At 43.9% G+C, this 14,808-nt stretch overlaps 1 pseudogene; it reads left to right on the top strand.

The window, feature by feature from the left end:
- LOC117676503 (cytosolic beta-glucosidase-like) overlaps positions 1–14,808 on the top strand; it is a 196,659-nt pseudogene that overhangs the window by 127,111 nt on the left and 54,740 nt on the right.

Below are 14,808 nucleotides of genomic sequence, written 5' to 3'. Positions count from 1 at the left end.
GAAGGAAGGAAGGAAGGAAGGAAGGAAGGAAGGAAGGAAGGAAGGAAGGAAGGAAGGAATAATAGTGGACTTGTTACAATGTACTATTGCGGGCTGACTCTGCCGACTGCCAGGAGTTCGATCCTGACTGGCTCAAGGTTGACTCAGCCTTCCGTTCTTCCGAGGTGGGTAAAATGAGGACCCAGATTGTTGGGGGCAAGAGGCTAACTCTGTAAAGGAAGGAAGGGAGGGAGGGAGGGAGGGAGGGAGGGAGGGAGGAAGGAAGGAAGGAAGGAAGGAAGGAAGGAAGGAAGGAAGGAAGGAAGGAAGGAAGGGAGGAATAGTGGTGGACCTGTTACAATGCAATGTTGCAGGCTATCTCTACCCACTGCCAGGAGTTCAATCCTGACCGGCTCAAGGTTGACTCAGCCTTCCGTCCTTCCGAGGTGCATAAAATGAGGACCCAAATTATTGGGGGCAAGATGCTGACTCTGTAAATCACTTAGAGAGGGCTGTAAAACACTGTGAAGCAGTATATAAGTCTGCTATTGCTATATTAAACGTTGAAATCAATACATTGTACTGGTTTCCCCCTCAAATTTTGAAAATTGTATTTGAAAATGCTGTTTAAGCAGGCAACAAAATCTCATTCCCCACTGAACTAAATTAAATGTAGCTTTTGCTTGACTTGCTTAGAACATGCTTCAAATATTGAAAACAGCTTTGTGGGTATTCGGCAAGTACAGTTACAGTTCTCGACTTACAACAGTTTGCTTAGTGACCATTCAAAGTTACAACGGGACTGAAAAAAGTGATTTATGAGCATTTTTCAGGCTTACGACTGATGTAGCATCCCCAGAGACACGGATGTTTGACCACTGACTCACTTTCCCGGGGTCACATGATCCCCGTTTGCCAGCTTTTGATAAGCAAAATCAATGGAGGAGCCAGATTCGCTTAACAACCGGGTTACTCGTTTAACAACTGCAGTGATTTACTTAATAAACATGGCAAGAAAAGTTGTAAAAAGGGGGCAAAACTCACTTAAGAAATGTCTCGCTTGGCCACATAAATTTTGGCTCAATTGCGGTCATAAGTCGAGGACCCCCTATAGACAAAGCAGAGCGTCTGATGCCCAATTGATAACTTTTGCAAACTTTGTTTTTTAAGGTGAATTATTCGACGTCGTCTCGTTGGCTGCTTCTCTGCAAATCCAGCAACCCATCCAAGCAAACCATTCTTTAATGTCTTGATAAAGTGTTGTTTTTTTTAAAAAAAAAACTGGGCTGAAGAAAATACCTAAAAACAACATAAAGCATAAGAGACATAAATCAGAAGGAAGAAAAATAATAATAAAAAAGGACAAATGGGCATCGGAGCCTGAAAAAGAAATGACTAAATATTTATTTCAAAGCTGAGGGTTGCCTGGTTGTTGCTGACAAGGCCTTTTGAGAGACCTGGGGTGGGTCCTGCCCGGTGACAGCTGGGGAGCATCGTTCGCAATGGCTGTGTTGTCACAATCTATCGTGTTTGAGAACAGATGACTAAATTCATGGCTTCCCCCTCGACAAAACTGTTAAGTCGGCGATAGAATTTATCCTGAAAAGTTGTTCTATTTTGCTGGCTGGACCGAAACCTTCTCCAGCATTTCATCTTTCAGTTGCTGGCAGGTACTTAAAAAAGGAAATTGAGGGAAAACCGCTTTACGCTTATGAGTCCCTAGCCTCCCTCACTATTTCAGTTCTTAGATATGTTTTTTTAAAAAATCTTTTTGTTCAAATAGAATATTACTTGGACCCCCGGGGGACAATTTCTCATTCCTGAGTCTCCGAATTTGTCACCGACATGATATAACGCTAAAAGAATCACATGCTTTTATTAGGGGGGTGCGGGATGATGGTCTTCCTTCCTTCCTTCCTTCCTTCCTTCCTTCCTTCCTTCCTTCCTTCCTTCCTTCCCCCCTCCCTCCCTCCCTCCCTCCATCCTTCTTTATTTCTCTCTTTCTCTTTCTCTTACTCTCTCTCTCTCTCTCTCTCTCTTTCTTTCTCCCTCTCTTTCTCTCTCTTTTTTCTCTCTCTTTCTCCCTCTCTTTCTTTCTCCCTCTCTTGTTCTTTCTTTCTCTCTCTCTCTTTCCTTCTTTCTCTCTTTCTCTCTTTCTCTCTCTCTTTTCCTTTCTTTCCTTCTCTCTCTTTCTTTTTCTCGCTTTTTCTCGCTTTCTCTATCTCTCTTTTTTCTCTCTTCCTTTCTCTCTCTCTCTCTCTCTTTCTCCCTCTCTTTCTTTCTCCCTCTCTTGCTCTTTCTTTCTTTCTCTCTTTCTTTCCTTCTTTCTCTCTCTCTCTTTCTCTCACTCTTTTCCTTTCTTTCTTTCCTTCTCTCTCTCTCTCTCTTTCTTTCTTAAAATTAAATTAATTTAAAATATCTTAAAAAGTACAGAATGAATTTGTGTCATAAGGTAATAAGTCTTGTATATCACTCCACTTATCGCAAAATGGGATCACACGATCCGGGGACACTGCAACCGTCATAAATGTGAGCCAGTTGTCAAGCATCTGAATATAAATCACGTGACTATGGGGATGCTACGACGGTCGTTAGTGTGAAAAATGGTCATAAGTCACTTTTTCAGTGCCGTTGTAATTTTGAACAGCCACTAAATAAAGTGTTGTAAGTCGAGGGCCACCCGTATTCCATTTCTCTCCCTCCTCTCCTTATTCTTCGGTTAACCCATAACTCCTGAAACTTTGGCTGTGGTTTCAAGTTAGAGGCTCTAAAGTTATATAAAGTAAAATAGACACTGAAGATTTTTTTTTTTTAATTTGATTTATATGCCGCCCTTCTCTGAAGACTCAGGGCGGCTTACAATGTGCTCAGCAATAGCCTTCATCCTTTTGTATATTTATACAAAGTCAGTTTATTGCCCCCACAACTGGGTCCTGGGTGATCAGAACGAAGGTGAGATGAAGCACCGTCTACACAATTAAAATTGGGCATCCGACGATAATCCACACTTTCGTTCTGTTGTAGCTTCTCGGTTTTCCCCCCAGGCCTTCACTTTTTAAAATTTATGGGAGCGAATACCTCAGGAAGCCCCATCTATGTCTGGATTATGTGGAAGCAAATGGGACTGTCAGAAAAGACTCTCGTGTGCTTCAGAAATTGATTGTCTCCAAGACGGGCATTTGTCTTCTATCCTCCTAAGGCTACCGGGAAGAACTTCTGGTTGAGAGGATGAAAGCCAACATGAAAAATGGAATCTGCAGAGGCAGGACTCCCTCTTGGTAGTTTGTCTCCCCGGAACAATTCCATTTGGAGACTGAAAGTGAAAGACGAGGTGGCAGTCTGAAAATGGACTTCCTACAGTTTGATCCAAAGAAGCACACTTGTCAATGACGGAGGTCCCCGCCGTTCTATCCATTTATGCTGGGAAGGTGGGACATTTCTTTTCCCCCCCTCCTCTCTGATGTGATATCTGAAGGGTGATGGCTGTATGAGTTACCGCTCTGGGCTTTTGGAGGACAAGGCTCACAATCAAAGGCTTATCGTGTAAAACTCACAGGGAACTGTGGATCAAACTTTTATCCCCTCGCCAAAAAGCCGCCTACAAAAAATAGATGCTACAAACTTCGTTAAGCGAGGCAGCAGGAAATCCTGAACGACGAAAATAATGCTGGCTATTCTAAATGGAAAAAGGTGCTTTTTTCCAAGAGGCAACTGGACTTTCTGTTTTTTTTTCTTTCGAAGATGTTTCACTTCTCATCCAAGAAGCTTCTTCAGCTCTGATTGGATGGTGGGGAAACGGAAGGATTTCTACTCCTTGCAGACAGCTGGTCATTTGCATCCTTTTAGAGGGTCGTTGAGGCCACTTGGAGGTTTCTCTGTGTCCTCGGGGTCACCTGAGTGGTGCAAATCGATGTCCTTTCAGCGGTTCCAAGACAGCTCCCAACCCATTTTCACCACTCAGGTGACCCCAAGGACACAGACAAAGCTCCAAGTGGCCTCAAGGACTCTCTAAAACAGTGTTTCTCAACCTTGGAAGCTTGAAGATGGGTGGACTTCAACTCCCAGAATCCCCCAGCCAGCAGTGCTGGCTGGGGGATTCTGGGAGTTGAAGTCCACCCATCTTCAAGCTTCCAAGGTTGAGAAACACTGCTCTAAAAGGATGCAAATGACCAGCTGTCTGCAACGAGTATAAATCCTTCTCTTCTCCACCATCCAGTCAGAGCTGAAGAAGCTTCTGGGATGGGAAGCGAAACGTCTTCAAAGAAAAAAACATTTCAAAGAGCAAACAAGAAAGTCCAGTTGCTTCTTGTAAAAAGTGTCCTCCTAGAATTAAGGGTGTGGAATGTCAAGAAGAGCAACAGAAGGCAAACTGTCCCATCCGCCCAATTTCTCAAGCAAGATCGTTCCCAGTGGGAACCTATTTGTACATGCAGGGGCCGTTTATGAGTTGCTGACTCAGGCCTAGGACAAAGGAATCAAATTATGTTCATGCATGTGTGAAATTGGCACGAGGAGTGCAGGAGAACTAGCAGGAGGAACAAAATGAAATATGTGTTTTCCCACATATAAAAGGCAAAAATGGGTTTTTGTATTTTTTTCAATCGAAACACAGGATGAATGACTCACATACTTATTCATTGCATTTATACTCTGCTTACCCCAAATGCGGTCGACAAGCCATTAGACTTAGCCTGGTAACTGAATTTTTGGCATGCACACATTACAGTAGTAGTTCTCGACATACGACCACAATTGAGCTCAAAATTTCTGTTGCCGAGTGAGACATTTGTTAAGTGAGTTTTGTCCCATTTTACGATCTTTCTCGCCTCAGTTGTTAAGTGAATCACTACAGTTGATAAGTTAGTAACCCGGCTGATTCTAGAGTAGCCAAATCCTGCAACCGTCCTTCATATGTTTTTGTCTCCAGGCGTTTAATCACCTTAGCTGCTATTCTCTGCACTTTTTCAAAAGTCTCAACATCTTCTTTTGTAAGGTGGTGACCAAAACTGGATGCAGGATTGCAGGTGTGGCCTTACTAAGGCTTTATAAAATGGTATTAATACTTTACTTATTATTCTATTTACTGCATTCATTAAACATGAAACTCAGTCAACTGAACATTCAAAAATGCATCACAAATGCCATTGACTGGTGCTGATGGTTGATACGGATTGCTGCCAGCGTCCTAGGGATCAATCAAGTACCTTCTCCTCCTCCTCCTCCTCTTCCTCCTCCTCCTCCTTCTCCTGCTTCTTCCTCTTCTTCTTCTTCCTCTTCCTCTTCCTCCTTTTCTCCTCCTCCTCCTTTATATACTTTATTCATTAAACATGAAACTCAGTCAACTGAACATTCAAAAATGCATCACAAATACCATTGATTTGTGCTAATGGTTGATAGGGGTTGCTGCCAGCATCCTAGGGATCAACCAAGGACCTTCTTAAGATGTACGATGTTCCAAGTAGCGCAGTTTTTTGCAGTTCCGCTGGGGTTATTGCAGGACGCTGCAATGTGTTGATGTACCTTATAAAATTCTTGGACATGGTACCAAGTGCCCCGATGACAACGGGTATCACTGTTACATGTTTCATCCATAGCCGTGTAGTTTTGATGGCCAGGTCGCGATATTTCGTGATTTTTTTTCCAGTTCTTTTTCTTCGACTCTGGCGTCTCCTGGTACCGCAATGTCAATAAATTGTATGTTTCAGTTTTCGACAACTGTGATATCTGGCGTGTTGTGTTCCAAATGACGATCCATCTGTATTCGAAAGTCCCACAAGATCTTCATCTTCTCATTTTCTATAACTTTTTCCACTTTATGTTCCCATGACTTTTTGGATACAGGAAAGTCGTATTTTTTACATAATGACCAGCAGATTAATTTAGCAACTCAGTTGTGTCTAGATTCCTATTCTATTCTATTCTATTCTATTCTATTCTATTCTATTCTATTCTATTCTATTCTATTCTATTCTATCCTATTCTATCCTATCCTATCCTATCCTATCCTATCCTATCCTATCCTATCCTACTCTACTCTACTCTACTCTACTCTACTCTACTCTACTCTACTATATTCTACTCTACTCTACTCTATCATTATGATGATTATTCATTTAATATATTGACCAATTAAAAAAATGAGATGATGTAACTGCAACTTTGGCTTCTAAGAGATGAAGAATGGGGGCTAATGTTTCTTTTAAATGTATTTTTGCTTTCTGACTCTCCCGGGCGCCCGTCCTCTCTTAACCTTGCTCTCAATTCTATCTCCCTCTTTTTAGGAAAGGGACTTCATGCCAGTGGTGAAATCCAATTTTTTTTTACTACTGGTTCTGTGGGCGTGGCTTGGTGGGCGTGGCAGGGGAAGGATACTGCAAAATCCGCATTCCCACCCCACTCTGGGGCCAGCCAGAGGTGGTATTTGCCGGTTCTCCGAACTGCTCGAAATTTCCGCTGCCGGTTCTCCAGAACCTGTCAGAACCTGCTGGATTTCACCCCTGCTTCATGCCCAAGGACACATTTCTGCTTGTCACCATCAGAAAGAGATGTAATTGTAATGCTGCAAAACAATCATCCTACAATTAGGTGGCTCGTGAGAGAGATTCATGGGGAGGGAGGCCTTTCTAAGGCAGGAGACAGAATCACTCCTGGTTTTGCTGAGGAGGCCAAATTTAAGCCGCCTGAAAGATTGCACATAATTATGGCCATTCTTCCAGCCCTCCCATTCATAATAGGTAAAGGTAAAGGTTCCCCTCGCACATATGTGCTAGCCGTTCCCGACTCTAGGGGGCGGTGCTCATCTCCGTTTCAAAGCCGAAGAGCCAGCGCTGTCCAGAGACGTTTCCGTGGTCCTGTGGCCGGCATGACTTGGGGAGAAGGGCGGGATATAAATTTAATAAATAAATAAAATAAATAAATAACTCAACGCCAAAGGCGCACGGAACGCTGTTCCCTTCCCACCAAAGGTGGTCCCTATTTTTCTATTTGCATTTTTTACCTGCTTTTGAACTGCTAGGTTGGCAGAAGCTGGGACAAGTCACGGGAGCTCACCCCGTTACACGGCACTCAGGATTCGAACTGCTGAACTGCCAACCTTTCCATCGACAAGCTCAGGGCCTTTAGCCCCTGAGCCACTGCGTCCCATTCATAGCCCTGTGCTAAGTCCACAATGCGGGTATAATACCCAGAGATAATTTTCCCTCCAATGTTATCTGATGTCTTTATCCTGTTTTTTGTTTTTGTTTTAATTATCTAACTAGATAATTATATTGTTCTTTTCAAGGCCTGGGTTTACTTTTAAAATAAAAATAAAAACAACGCAGTGATACCAAAAGAGAAAGAGAAATTAAACTCATAAAGAGTACAATTGCCAAAATGAAATAATTAAAGATTGTCTAATGCTCCTCGTTGTGTTTAATAATCTGATGCTGGTTTTAATTGCTGCATAGAACGGAAAACACCCAACCTTCGCCAGTCCAGGCTCGTTCCTGTGTTGTGGCGTTTTCGTCCTTCTTAAGAAACCTTTGTTCAATAAAACCCAAGATCTTTTTCTGCCTTCTTTGTGTGTTCATCACAAGTGCCAGCAGGAAGTCCAAAAGCAAACCACACACAACCTCCATCAGCCTTTCGTCTTTTATATTCTCCACCAATTATTATTCAAAAGTTCATCCTCTCCGATCCTGGAAATGTTACGTAACTATCTTAACTGACTATATAGTTCTCTGTGTATGTATGTTTGGGTCTGTGTGGGTTGTTGGGGTTTTCTCTACCGCGTCCATTTTGTGCTGTGAAAACCAAAAATGTACGAAGTATTTGAAGTCTGGCTGCAGGATAACTTAGTGTAATATACACATTAAGATAGCAGCAGGTTCCCTTCCCTAAATATCCCTAATGTGCAATTTGCAGCTACACACTGACTTTTGTGGGTTCAGATGTTGTCTTTGGCCAGTCCTCATTCATTCAGTTGTTGAGACTTTTTGCGTTTCCATCTGCATACGGTACTTTATGTTGGTTTCAGTTGGATTGCCTTGACCTATGAATGTGCATTTCCCCAGGGATCCTTTGTAAGTGCCCCGTTTCTTTTCTTCTGCTCTGTTTTAAATATCTCAATAAACTTGGATCTGTCTGTCTGTCTGTCTGTCTGTCTGTCTGTCTATCTATCTATCTATCTATCTATCTATCTCCCTCCTTCCTTTTCTTCTATCCATTTCTTTCTTTCTCTCTCTCTCCCCTTCCTTCCTTCCTTCCTCCTCCTTTCCTTCCTTCCTTCTCTCCCTCCCTCTTTCTCTCCCTCTCCCTTCTTTCCTTCCTCCTCCTTTCCTTCCTTCCTTCTCTCTTTCCCTCTTTCACTTTCTTTCTTTGTCTCTCTTTATTTCTCTTTCTCCTTTCTTTCTTCCTCCTTTCCTTCCTTCCTCCTCCTTTCCTCTTTCTCTTTCTCTCTCTCTCTCTTTCACTTTCTCTTTCTTTCTTTGTCTCTTTATTTCTCTCTTTCTCTCTCTCTCTCTCTCTCCTTCCTTCCTTCCTTCCTTCCTTCCTTCCTTCCTTCCTTCCTTTCCTTTCCTTTCCTTTCCTTTCCTTTCCTTTCTTATTTTTATAATAATAACCCAAGGGAGCAAACATATCCAAAACACCTTCCTCCTCCTATTTTCTTCACCACAATGTCCCTCTGAAGTGGGGCTGAGAGGGAGGGATTGGCCCAAAGTTTCCCACCCGGCTTTCATGGCTAAGAGGGGACTAGAACTCACCCTCTCCTGGTTTTCTGGGCCAGCACCTTAACCACTAGACCAAACTGTCTCTTTCACCTGAATATACAATGGAACCTCAGTACTCATCATTAATCGGTTCTCAGAGGTGTGATGAGTACCAAAAACAATGAGTACGGAACCATTTTTTTCCCCATAAAGAGTCACAAGCAGTGGTGGGATTCAGTCAGTTTGCACCAGTTTGCACCACCGGTTCGGGTGAACCGGTTGTTAACTTTCTGAGCAGTTTGGCAAACTGGTTGTTGGAAGAAATAATTAGGGCAGAAAACCGGTTGTTAAATTACTTGAATTCCCACCACTGGTCACAAGGTAGCCAACACCAACAAGTTCTAACTCGTGCGTTGAGTACCAAACAAACAATGAGAACCAGGACAAAATGTTGGGGTTGGCATTTGTTTGTGGAGGGTTTCTTTTTGGTTGTATGTATGTTTGTTCTCAAAAGAAAAAGCCAAGATTGCTAGCTCCAGAGGTAGTAATTCTAGGCCATCAGAAAGGAGGAGATTAAAAAAAAAAAGAAATCTGCATCTCATTTGCACACATTAGCATGCACTTAGGTTGCATTTTGCATTTTCTCTTCCACAGGGGGCAACAGCAGGAATATACTCTTTTTTTTGGTCCTTTTTTGCATTTTTAGAAAAGATTCTTCCCTCTCTGGTTCTCGTGTTAAGCTTCCAAACAGTTTCTCGGAAGCAATTTTATTTAGCTCTTCACCCAAAATAAGAGAGCTGGAAGGGACCTTACAGGTCATCTAGTCCAACCCCCTGCTCAAGCAGGAGACCCTAGACCAGTGATGCCGAACCTTTTCCGGACCAAGTGCCCAAAGTGTGCAAATGCTTATGTGCACATGCCCGAACCCCCAAAATGCAATGCACGTGTGACCCCCTGCATGCCCCCCGCACATGTGCGTGTGCACCCCACATGTTCCCTGCTGCCCACATGCGCCCTCCCCCACACATGTCCCCACCCCCTCGCATGTGTCCCGCCCCCCAGTGCATGTGCAGGAAAGACCCAAAGATCAGCTGGCTGGCGGGAAGCGTGGGCACATGAGCAGCTGAGCTGAACTGAATGAGCCTTGGTGGCGCAGCGGACTAAAGTGCTGTTAAGTAGCACTTAAGTAGCACTTAACTGCCAGCTGCCTGCAATTACTGCGAGTTCAAATCTCACCAGGCTCAAGGTTGACTCAGCCTTCCATCCTTCCGAGGTAGGTAAAATGAGGACCCGGATTGTGGGGGCAATAAGCTGACTTTGTATAAATATACAAAAGGATGAAGGCCATTGCTTAGCGCATTGTAAGCCGCCCTGAGTCTCCGGAGAAGGGTGGCATATAAATCTAACCAATAAATAAATAAATAAATAAACTGGGGTGACGGCTTGAGTGCCATCAGAGAGGCCACTGCATGCCACCTTTGGCACGTGTGCCATAGGTTCACCATCATGAAGTGGCCCTAGACCACCTCAGACAAGCTCTGAATTGGCTCCGGAAGTTTCATTTCCCGGAAGCAAAGTTCCTTCTAGAACATGTTGTAGTCAACTATGGCCCCTTTACGACCTATGGACTTCAACTCCCAGAATTCCTGAGCTGACTGGCCCAGGAATTCTGGGGATTGAAGTCCATAGAGCTTAAAGGGGCCATAATTGGCTACCCTTGTTCTGGAAGGCTCCGGTCCTCCAGCCCAAAGCTTAAGTTTTCAAATCTCAGCTACTTTCTGCTACATCACTGCAGATCATGCTGCATGGGGGCATCGTAATCCATATTTGTCCTGGCTAACAGATGGAAACAGCAGTTCTGGTTAGGAAGAAATTAAAATTGCTGCCAAGGAAATTAAATGTGGAGGGAAAATATGTGCCTGCTGGTCAGTGTATCAGACTTCCGACAGCATAACTTCTACTCTGGGAAACTTGATTTATTTTCCATTAGAAGACAAACCTAGATAGCATATTGAAAAAGAGACATTGGGTTGCTGTCAAAGCTCTTCCATATAGTCAATGCTATGGTTTTGTCAACTCGCAAAGCATCCCTGGCCTGCTCTCAAGTTGCCATAGGTTGGGAAACCGGCGCAACTGCACAGAAGCCAAAAACAGATGCACATTCCACGCTTATCTCTCTCAAGGCTGTATCCCAGGGTTGCCTACAGCAACAAGGGGAGTGACCTCTACAACTTTGAAATTGCTCCTTCGGCAAATGTGGTTGATGATACACCCTGGGGGAAGTGGGAAAACAGGGTCATAATTGAAGCGTAAATTATGTGGGGTCAGAGTTGGCTTCACTTGGAACGTGCCAACATGAAACTCCCTATAAATAGCTGGATTTCTTTTGAAGCTTGGCTCGAGGCTCATGATTTAATTAGGGCATCCATTGGAACCCTGACAGGTTTTCCTAGGAGTAAGGTGTGGCTGTGAGAGTTGCACCATAAGGAAAGCTGAGCACTGAAGAGTTGATGCTTTCGAATTGTGGTGCTGGAGAAGACTGTTTTGAGAGTCACTTGGTTCACAAGGAGATAACAGATCTTGGAGGTCTTCTCCAAGCAGGAGAAGCAGGAGACCCTATTCTGGTCAAATGGTTGCTCAGTTTCTTCTTGAAAACCTCCAGTGTTGGAACATCTACATCTTCTGGAGGCAAACTGGTTGATTGTTCTCCCTGTCGGGAACTTTCTTCTTGGTTCTAGGTTGCTTCTCTCCTTGCTTAGTTTCCATCCGTTGCTTCTTGTCCTGCCTTCTGGTGCTTTGGAGAATAGCTTGACCCCCTGTTTGTGGCAGCCCCTGAAATATTGCAGGACTGCTATCACATCTCCCCTGGTCCTTCTTTTTACTAGACTAAAGGTAAAGGTAAAGGTTTCTCTCGCACATATGTGCTAGTCATTCCCGACTCTAGGGGGCGGTGCTCATCTCCGTTTCAAAGCCGAAGAGCCAGCGCTGTCCGAAGACGTCTCCGTGGTCCTGTGGCCGGCATGACTCAACGCCAAAGGCACACGGAACGCTGTTCCCTTCCCACCAAAGGGGGTCCCTATTTTTCTACTTGCATTTTTTACCTGCTTTCGAACTGCTAGGTTGGCAGAAGCTGGGACAAGTCACGGGAGCTCACCCCGTTACGCGGCACTCGGGATTTGAACCGCTGAACTGCCAACCTTTTGATCGACAAGCTCAGCGTCTTTAGCCACTGAGCCACCACGTCCCTTTTACTGGACTAGACCTCTCTTAAATGTGAGACTTGTATAACGAAGGGATTTCTGTATGAAAATAACTGCCCTCAAATTCAGCAGGGCTTGGGTCTCAAACAAAGGGTGGACTCCCTCTGTAATAAACTCGTCCAAGAGCTGTGGTCACCATAAACTCTCCAGCCCTGAGCCATGGCTCCTCCTCGTCTGCTATTTTAAGAAACCCAAGAGATTCCCGTAGAGCCATTCCAGAATCTCTAGGGCGGCTCTGTTAAATTGTTCGGAATGATCTTCTCTACCAGGCGGATGAACTCACCAGTCTGCACGGTAGAAAGTTCATTTAAGGTCAGCTGGTCAAGCCTGGAGAATTGGGGGTGAGAACGGGACTCACCTTCCTCTGCCCTGAGCTGCAGCATCGCTCCACTGGACGTACACTATGCAGCTCTGGGATGTGCGTTTTGCAAAATCTCCTAACACGTATTAAGCATCTCTTGTTTTCCTCCAACCTCATCAGTCCTTGAGCACAAATGGCTCATTAGAAAATGAGCATTTACCTTCGTCTGCCTCTGCTTCACAGTGGGGGCCCTTGCTGCTCTCCGCCCCACCCTTGCCAGGATTTCAATCTGTTAGGAGCTCACAAAATAAACTGATTTATTTTGTTTTTACCTGTAGGTTCAGGCTCTTGTGTTCACTGGCGTTTTGATCTTCCTGCTCTCCAGATAAACGCCTGACTTCTCAATATATCAGGAGACCACACGGTATGGATTTTGTCAGAGGTTTTAACTTCAGCGTCCCCGTCAGAGGATGGGCTCCTGATCGTAAGCAGAGTGCTAAAGGGAACGCTGAGTAATGAAGTGGCAGAATAGCTGGCTGAAATGTAAAATACTCGTACTATACTTTAGCCAGCTAAGGGCTTAGCCCACTCTTCCAAGAACGCTAACAGGGATCGTTTTTAAAGCAAAGGTAAGCTTGTTAAGAAACACACGGAATGGAAAAAGTCTCATTTGTACCTAACCCACATACTGAAGTCAGGGAAGCACAACAGCCAGAAGATTCTTCTCCTCTCTTAAAAACAGAGATTCGTTTTATGAACAACAAACTAGGTGAGAATCAAAACAGGAACAACAGGAACCATTTCCATTTGCCTGAGGATGATAAACGTTAGGCACTCAGTCAAGTCTGACTCTGGGCCAGGTGATTCTCTCTTTCTTCTTCTTCTTCTTCTTCTTCTTCTTCTTCTTCTTCTTCTTCTTCTTCTTCTTCTTCTTCTTCTTCTTCTTCTTCTTCTTCTTCTCCTTCTTCTTCTTCTTCTTCTTCTTCTTCTTCTTCTTCTTCTTCTTCTTCTTCTTCTTCTTCTTCTTCTCCTCCTCCTCCTCCTCCTCCTCCTCCTCCTCCTCCTCTTCCTCCTCTTCCTCCTCCTTCAACAGATAACAGATTAACAGAGTTGGAAGGGACCTTATAGGTCATCTAGTCCAACCCCCTGTCTAAGCAGTAGACCCTATACCATTTCTGACAAATGGCAGTCCAATCGCTTCTTGAAAGCCTCCAGGGATGAAGCTCCCACAACTTCTGAAGGCAACTTCTGTTTCATCGGTTGATTGTTCTCACTGTCAGGATGTTCTTCCTCATTTCCAGGTTGAATTTCTCCTTGATCAGTTTCCATCCATCATTCCTTACCTGGTCTTTGGGTGCCTTGGAGAATAGCTTGACCCACTTCCTCCTCTCTGTGGCAGCCCCTCAAATATTGGAAGATGCTATCATGTCTCCCCTGGTCCTTCTTTTCACTAGACTAGCCGTGCCCAGTTCCTACAACCGTTCATCGTATGTTTTAGCTTCCAGTCCCCTCATGATCCTGGTTGCTCTCCTCTGCACTTTTCCCCTCCTCCTCCTCCTCCTCCTCCTCCTCCTCCTCCTCCTCCTCCTCCTCCTCCTCCTCCTCCTCCTCCTCGTCCTCCTCCTCCTCGTCCTCCTCCTCCTCCTCTCTGGCTAGTGTTAGCTTTGATTGACAAGAACAAGGCGCCAGAGAAAAAAGCCAATTTTTAAATCCCTGTTAAAAGCGGTGGTGCAATTTACAACTTCGCTAGCCAGGTTAATGTCTAGTTAAAGAAGGCATAATACTCAACAAGGAAAATGGTTGAAGAACAGAAGTCACCCAAGTCCATAAAATAAGAGGCATGTAGATGAGGAGGGTGAGATCCAGTCATAGCAAACCTTGCAGATTGGAAATCAATTCCAACTGGCTTGGAAACTATACCATAAGATTTAAAGTCTTTACAGACGTCAAGGTTATGAATCATTTGTACAATGAATGGTTGCAGGAACTGGGCATGGCTAGTCTACAAAGAGATGTTGATACCTTTTTACAAGCAACTTCCAAGACATTGTCCATGTGCTATTTTCAATTACTGTATTTTACATTTCCGTTTTCTGATTTGAGTTCCAATCCTAAATCCTCTGGGACGGAGTTTCAGGGACCATCAGATGAATCAAATTCTCCGCTCTCCAACTTTCCATTCTAACTTTGGACTCCAAAATTGAAAATGCTCCTTGGAAACCCGGAGAGGATAATTGCATATGAAATGCCTCTGAGTCCCCGTCTTTACCAAGGATGGGAAACTTGAATATGAAAAAAAAAAAAACATCAAAAGGCAGGAATAGTGGCAGCTGGCTAGGATGTATCCTGCAATAGAGGATTGAAAAGATTGAAAAGATCCTAGAATGTCCTACCTTTAACCACTGTAACCCAGTCCAGGGAGAATAGATAGGATTAAAGCATGCCAAATGAAGAACAATAAATAAATCATTTCCCTGCTTTTGGACTATTTGTGTTCTCCTTTTTTTTATTTCCTTATTTCAGTAAACTGTAATGATGGTCATTTATTCAGAGGGCAATTTGATTTTTATAAGTAAAA

The sequence above is a fragment of the Pantherophis guttatus genome, chromosome 8, assembly GCF_059756535.1.
Source record: "Pantherophis guttatus breed Tessera chromosome 8, ASM5975653v1, whole genome shotgun sequence".
NCBI lineage: Eukaryota > Metazoa > Chordata > Lepidosauria > Squamata > Colubridae > Pantherophis > Pantherophis guttatus.
The sequence above is the reverse complement of the archived record's forward strand: the minus strand, read 5'-3'. Positions and strand labels throughout refer to the sequence as shown.